Below are 8,629 nucleotides of genomic sequence, written 5' to 3'. Positions count from 1 at the left end.
TGAAAGCATAAAATAAATTCTTTTCTTACTTTGACATTCACATATTTAACATTAATCAGCAGCCAACTTGTATTCTGCATCATAATATCACATTAATAATTTCAACACTCAAAATGTGTTTTTTACATGAAAAATCGCCTTTTTTTTCAATTTTCAAAGGGAGATAACTCCGCTAATAGTCAACCGATTTTCTTTTTTTTTCAGTGTTGTACTTGTTATGTCATTCCTTTCAAAACTATACATATAATCACTAAGTTCTCACCAAAGAACTAATTAAATAGCTTGAAATGTGTTTTTAGCAGAAAAATCACATTTTTTGAAATTTTCAAAGGGGGATAACTCCACTTACGTTCAACCGATTTTCATTTTTTTTTCATTTTTGTACTTGTGATGTAATTCCCTTCAAATATGTATAACATCAATTGGTTATCTAAAAAAAATAAAAATCATTGAAGTCGCTACTAATATACGGGCAAAAGTTTTTTTGATGATAACCATGTATTTTTAATAAATATATGGACATGGACAGGTATCTGGCAGGATTCTTTCCTTCTTTCGCAAACTATTGTTGAATAGTTTAAATTTTGTCGCCACTAAAAAACTAGCCATTTTGTAGAAATTCTTAAATCACAGTCTAAACTGCATACACTTAGCTGTATAGTTACAATTTGAATGCAAATATTAGAATGCATCATGTTATATCATCCATATTTTTTATTTAAACATTCAAATAACACATAACACAGTACATATATAAAAAGTTATGTGGTATTGTGTGGAGATACAAAACACTTCACGTCATTAATTTGCACATAAAATAATAGTTCTGGCTACCATAACTTTAAATGTCGCGTTTTATGATTTTTGACAGTCGCGACTTTATAGTTATGGACCAACCCCATTAGGTAAGTCAACCAGAAATTCCCGAAAAGTTGACAGTTAACAAAGACTGGTCCAAAACAGCTTTTAAATGCAGTTATTGACCCAAATCAACCACATGATCGGAAAGATTGACATCTTTTACATTTAACTCATATATTATTTCACAAAATACTATCTTAAACATTTGAAATTTATCTTTTCTGCTCTAACATATCGAGAAAAACAGAGATGCGACGGACATTCTTGAAATGAAAATCTCCCGAGATTTCACGGTCATATGACATTATTTCTATTTTTAGTAACATACCATGTGCTCAAGTGTTTTCAAATTCAGAATTACATTTCCCGGTATTTTAATTATTCTGGCTTGTATTGTAACCAAATTGTAGTGTAAATAAAAACTCCAAGTAAATATTATTCAAAACTACCCGATTCACACCGAAATCAGTCTTATAATCCACCAGACGCAAGTTGTTAATCACAAGTCATAGATTTCAGAAAACGAAGTAATGTTTACAATTTCAGCAAAAAAATGTCAAAGTCGATCGGAAAGTATCCAAATGAAAACTCGCCACGTGACAAAGCGACAATGGCGTCAAAATTGTTAATTTCAGACTGATGAGAGTTATTTCATCTATTGTAAGATGCATTTGAAACATTTGAACCTTAAAATATTCCCCGATGCAGTAATTTATATTCATTCACCAAAATATATAAAAATGTATCCAAGAAAATGAGCTTTCTTTGATTTATAGCGTGACATAAATATGTTACGACTGTGGTTGACTTTCGATACGGGGTTGGCTTCAGCGTACAGGTATGTCAATACTATATAAACTGTACGCTGAAGTTTCTTTAGCTTATAAAATAATAGTTACAAAATAAGTAATACTAAAACACTGTCATCAACCTACAGTACACGAGTATTGATGTATATGAAATTACAAAGTGGTGTCAGGGATTTCAATAGATTTTAAAAACCAGGAGTCAATGACCCCTGGACTGAAATTTTGAGGAGTCAAATTGAAAAATGGTGGGGTCAATTTTGAAGCGCGTTAATTGTGTTTTTGTCTGTATTATTCAATTTTTTAGATAAAAATATGCTCTAAGAGTAAAACAATATCTTTAAAAGATAAACTGCTTTATTAAATAACAATACCATGATACATAACATAACATATTTTAATGAATTGGTACATTAAATATACTTCCTTATAGTTATAACACATTTAAGTCTTTTAACACATTTAAATAATTTAAGATATGTACCGGTAGCACCTTTTCATCACAGATTTATCGTCATTATATTATCATCATCCCTATGATAGCTTTTCTAACAAAACACAATCTAAATGCATGGAACATCTAGTATATCTATTACTGTTTATCCGAATACTATACATGTCCGAAATATGTACACTTTGGAATGCCTTACCTGTAGTAGTTTTACTTTTATAATCCAAATTTTTCTTGTTGTTATCGGGTTTATCAAACCTTATCAAATGTTTGTTAAATCCAGTTAATGCTTTCTCCATTATTGAATCACCATTACTTACAATTTGAATCGCCAGCTTTGAATTGAACGCGGGTTGAATGTTAAGTCCGCCATTTACAATGTCGAAGGTCATGACGCCGCAATTTAATTCTTCTCGGATAATTTATATCTTATCGAGAAAATGTGTTTTCTCAATGTTTATGTGTGGTATTATTACTTGTTAGTATAAAAAATGAACTGTGATTCCAGTTTATATAAGATGGGTGTTACTCGTAATTATCGGTGGATTAACAACTGACAAAACTCGCTGGACTTAGATCTACTATTGGATCTACGTAATTAATAGACCTTTGATCAATATGGTTTTTACTTTAATTAATTTTGCCGACTTTCTTTAACCGTGCCGTCTGAAAAGTCTGCAAAAAACCTGCAATTATCGGATGGTCAATCAATTATCACGTAATCACTGCTGCTAATTACCCAGTTAGTGGGCATGCACTATTTAGACGGTGACATGTGTATTGGAAGAGATGAGATAAGATAAACAACGCCCGGGGTATTCTCTCGATTATAGACCGAGTTTCAAATACTGAAACATTAAAGCGGGTATATACGATTTTCATATGTGCTGAATTGTAAAATATTGATACAAATATGTTATAATAACACACAATATGCAAGAAAATGATACATTGAAGGCGAATTTTATAAAATACAGCAAATACAAATTAGCGCCCCGAGCCGATTGTGACGAAGATAATTCGTAATTATTTTCCTACAATAACCGATGCATTCGTCTTTTTAGTAAGTGTTCATGTGTCGTATGAATCGATATCGCTGCAGGAATTTCAAATGAACCGTTAAACTAAATTTAGATTCACATCGTACATGCATGATATACATGCTGGTGAATTCGGCTGTACAGCCTTTTTCGATTTCAGAATTAAATATCTGGCTTATTTAGCATTTTTCGACACATGTTCTTCTTAACTTTTATTTTAGTTTATATTGCAATATATGTATAATAAGTTTTTTACACATTTTATATTAATCAATAAATATTTGACAAGATCGTATATACCCGCTTTAATTTCAATTAGGAGCACAGCGGGATTTATTACCATGGAACTCGAGATGTTAACTGACTGACGCACGGGTCAAATTTTTGACGCGTCAAAATGACGCACAGCAGAAAAAAGGGTTGCGTCAAAAATGAGTCATTTTTAATTTGCTCGCGTCAAAACGCAGGATTCTGCGTCTATTGAAATCCCTGGGTGTTATTTCATTACCTTTTACAAAATTAACAATCCTGGTTTTGTACTAGCCATAAAACATTGATCATTGATTAAAGTCTCTATAACGCTCAAAATCAACGAAAATTGCGTTAAGTATTTCGTAAAATAAAGTTAACACCTTAACAATCAGTGTTCCTTATAGCAATAGCCAAAAGTTCAACGCTAGATGTGGTATGATTACACAGATTTTTGTAGATACAAAATGCTCGTTTTTATTTATTTGTGGCCACAATTAATTCCCGCGAATATATCTATTCATACGACACAGGAACACCATTTTAGTGTTCATGTGTCGTATGAATAGATATGCAAAACAATAATAAAAACGAGCATTTTGTATCTACAAACATCTATTGTACCAGACCACATCAAGCGTTGACATTTTGGCAATTGCCATAAGGAACACTGATTTTTAATTGGTTAAGTTTATTTCACGAACAATTGTACGAAATTTTCGTTGCTTTTGAGTAGCAATGTTACTTTAACAAGTAACAATCATATTAATTGCATTGTGCATTTACTAAACAAGCTATTTGCTACTGTTTAAAATTACACTATCTTACTAAAAATGATCACAACAGGTACTTATTGCTTTTACATACTGTACAGCCAAGGCGGAACAAACATATTTTGCGATCCGCGGCCGCAAGGCGAAACGAGTCGATGCCGCGTCAGCTGTTGAAGCTGCGTAAGTATGCGGCGGCAAGTCGAATTTCGCCACGAAGCTTCGCATCTGTCCGCCGAGGCAAGCCTCGATCCGCGACATGACGCCGAGTCGATGCGTACATGTATCATAACATAAACAATCTTTTTTAAATGATAAGTTGTTAAAAAAAATTAAAAGAACATTTATAATAATATGTCATATCATAATATTTAATGTGCGCGGATTTAAAATAAATTAGATAACATAATTAATAAAAAAGCGTGCTGTTGTGTTTTTAGTGAGTGCATTCCCGTTTATAAACAAATTGTTGTAATCCTGAAAATTTAACAAAAATCGAAGTCATCAAAACAAAACACGATAATCAAGGGCATGTATTAATTCAATTTCAATAATAATTTATCTTTGTCAATTTTAGAATCGGCGTAAGTAGTTTAAGTTACTTTGAGTGCGTCTATTAACTGCACCGTTTCATTATTATTTTATATTGAAGTGATATTATGGGCATTTTACACTGTTGAATTGAACTGAAAAGAATAAACAGGTCAAAAGTGTTAGTGAAAATGTGGTTACTGACAATTAGCTGCAACTCATCTTGCTACCGGCTGTTTATAAAATTTGATATTTTTTATTACTGGACATTTTTCTAAGCCGAAATGATCTGTTAAACAAAAAAGTGTCTTTGTGTCGTTTAAACGAATCTGCACTAAAACTAAATTCACATCGTAAATCGGATACTTTCTGTCGTAAGTCTGGAAAAACGAAAGTACGGTTGATATACAAATGCAAATACTTTCTCGTTCCTGAATATTTTTTTAGTATGTTGATGCTGCATTCATAAATATTAGTGTATCTTAAGTGAAAACAAAAACAATAAATAACGGTTGCGATAGACACCTATTAACTGTTAGATGACCATTAGAAAACTTTAAATGATCAACAAACATATTTGTTTTTGGTTTTATTTTTACGACAACAGGTATTATCATATAAGAATATTTAGTGTACCTGGCAAGTAAGTAAGTTTCCGCCCTGTAAAGAATGTATTTCACACAAACAAGGTCACGTAATTATGTACAATTGTTTTCCCTTTCATATCGAGACATCAAGGGGACCAGGCAGCTGTTTTCGCACCTACGAGTGGTCAAGGCTCAAGAAGATGGCTGGATTTATAATTGCATGTTGTTTTTGCTATTTTATTTGAGCAGAGTCAATTAGCAGTTTGAAGCCACATGAATTATAAAGACTTAATTGTTATGTGTCAATTATCAGCTCATTATCACTATTGTTTGAATATGCGTATATAAGCTCGTTTCGTTCATTTCACATTATACAGTTGATTTTGTTTACTACTGCGTATTTGGATTTACTGCGAATTATAAACTTGGTATATTTTCTACAGTGTTTGTTGTGATATTGTTTGTGCGTTTAGGATTTATGCAATCAAATAACAATAGTTATTTGTAATAAAGAGTTTTGCCATTTACTTCCGACTTACGTTGTCCTTGTAACACTGCTTGAATAAAATAGCCAACCACTGAAAATGAAATACAAATATGTTAATAACAAATTACCGGTAACGCTACATCGTTTTTAGAAGCGGTTACCACACACGTTATAATTTACTTCCGACTTACACTGTCCTTGTAACACTGCTTGAATAAAACAGCCGTACACTGAAACGGAAATAAAAATATGTCACTACATGTACATGTACATTCAAACACATAAACGCTACATGGTGTGTATACAGGAGCGGTAACCATTATATTTTGCAAATATCTAATTAAAGGCTTCATTTAGAATAAATATCGATATATTTAAAGACGTGATATTATATAAATATTCTGTAAAGCATCATATAAAAATCATATCCGCTTATTAAAGTAATAGTATGGGCACATTTAACTGTTGAATTGAGCTGAAAAGAATTAACAGGTCAAAATAGTTTGTTGAAATGTGGTTACTGACCAATTATCTGCAACACATCTTGCTACACTGTACCAGTTGTTTATATATTTTTTTATTATAGTCGATATTTTACATGACTCATCCAGTCCTCTAAGAAAAAAGGATCCGTAAAACAAAAAAGTGTCTTTGTGTCGTATGAACGAATCTGCACTAAACCTAGATTTACATCGTAAATAGAATAATTTCTGTCGTCAGTTGTCAAAGTACGGTTGTTATTCAAATGCATTATTTTCCTCTTTCCGTGATATTGTTTTAGTATGTTGATGCTGCATTAACAAATATAATAAGTGAAAACACAAACAATAAACAACGGTTGCGATAGGCACCTATAAACTGTACGATGCCCATGATATCACTTTATAACATGAAACTAATAACTATGAAAGTGGCGTAAATCTAGGTTTCTATGCTACACAAATGAACATGTAGATGTATATCTATTCACTTGATCCGCCGCGTACGTATGCGGCGGATTCACTCCGCGAAAGTACGCGAGGTTGATACACGCTCGGCGTCGTTGCGCGGAACGATGCCGAGTGCCGCGGCGATTCGCCGCGTGAACACACGATTTGGCCGCCGCGTGCTAATAATCTTGCCGTGGCATAGCCGCGGATAATGTTTGTTCCGCCTTAGCTGTACTGTACTTGTGGAAAGTTTTGTATTATTAGTTTGACATTTATTGGCAGACACTGGTCGATATACGGACTAAATTTGCATGGGAACTTTCATATTTTTTTCAGCATAATTGCCTTCAAATTGTTAATTTAACAACCCTTTGACATTGTTTGCACATCTGATCTTATTATACCATAGCTGATTTTTGTTTATAAATTTATAGATAGACAGATATAGACTTTTCAAAGTTCTATAAAAGTTCACACATGTGCCATCCAAGTAAACCAACAGAACCAATAAAGATCACCACAGATAATAACTCTGTGTATAGCTTGGAAACTTGAATAGTTCAGGAATCCCTCCTTTGTTGATTTCTGTAAACCAACACTGTCAGTGTTGCTGGATAGAATGGCTTGTGTGATGCCCAGCTCTTGCCTTGGCACAACAGCTTCTAAAGACGGAAAACCAACAAATATCTTAAAATCTGATCAATAATGCAGACAATTTATAAATGTCTTGTTTTTTTTATTTCGAATCTGGAAGTTTTTTTTACGTAAAATTGTGGTAAGAAAATCCAAAGGTATCGGATTTTGTGGTTTTCGGCCTAAACTTATTATAGTGATATGTAACCTTTCGGGATATCGGTAAAGTGCGAGCAGACGAGGTGTAAATACGTAAAAAAATTAAAGCTAAACGACTAAAAAGTTAGATCGGAAAATCTTCAAATTTTGTGAATAAATGTGTTTCTTTTGGATAACAACTTACCAGAATATTGCTCATGATCACACGTACAACTTCTTTCTGAGAGCGAATGGAAAATGCGTCACGAATTCTGACAAATAAACAGTAGGGTGTCGTTATTGAAATACCGCCATAATACTGGAAGAATAGAGATGCCAACTATAATGTTTAAAACAAAAATTTTTTTTAACAAGCGTTTGTGATTGTCAGGATAATAATAACAATAAGATATCGAAAAGATCAAAGCAAATAAATTCAACAGAAATCTGAGATTCGGCAATATATTTAAGACGGGTTATGTTTACGTAAATTGTGTTTTGTAAAGACTGTCACTATATGTAGTGAACCAGTGTTCGGCTTATACCCAACTGAAGAAGATTATTCAGGGGAGATAATTTAGTAATGTCTTAATTCTGGAACGATTGCGAAGAAAAACAAATAATGCGAGAATATTAAGTGCGAATCGCTACACAATTATGATGTCATTGATATAACTTTTCCTGAGGTATGTATTTACATGTGATTAAGCATATGTCAAAGTGTTTTTGATTTTTTCAAGGTCATAAATAGCATCGCGAAAATATATGTCGCGTGGCAAATTTTTTTGAGACGTATCCATATGTGGTATTCTTATGTAATTTTATGTCTAAATTCCCATATGTATGAACGGTCAACGCCCGCTTCGCTGGCTTTTGCCCGTATCAGTGATCGCTCCGCCCACTTAATCACGTGGCTCAGTGGGAAGAAAACCTAGACAAGTTAACACCAAAATGGCTTCTTTGCCTATAGACTGCATAAAGATTTACGCGATATTCCGGATGATTTTATGGACTTGTTTAACACCATATTACACTTGTAAAGGGGTTGATGCCATTTAGTTATTCTGCAAATGCAAAAAATATACGATTAAAGAGAACATCAGCTATTTATAACGGGTAAATCGGTACATTAAACACGCTCTCAAAC

Source organism: Dreissena polymorpha, chromosome 8 (genome assembly GCF_020536995.1).
Source record: "Dreissena polymorpha isolate Duluth1 chromosome 8, UMN_Dpol_1.0, whole genome shotgun sequence".
NCBI lineage: Eukaryota > Metazoa > Mollusca > Bivalvia > Myida > Dreissenidae > Dreissena > Dreissena polymorpha.
This window is presented reverse-complemented; position numbering follows the sequence as displayed.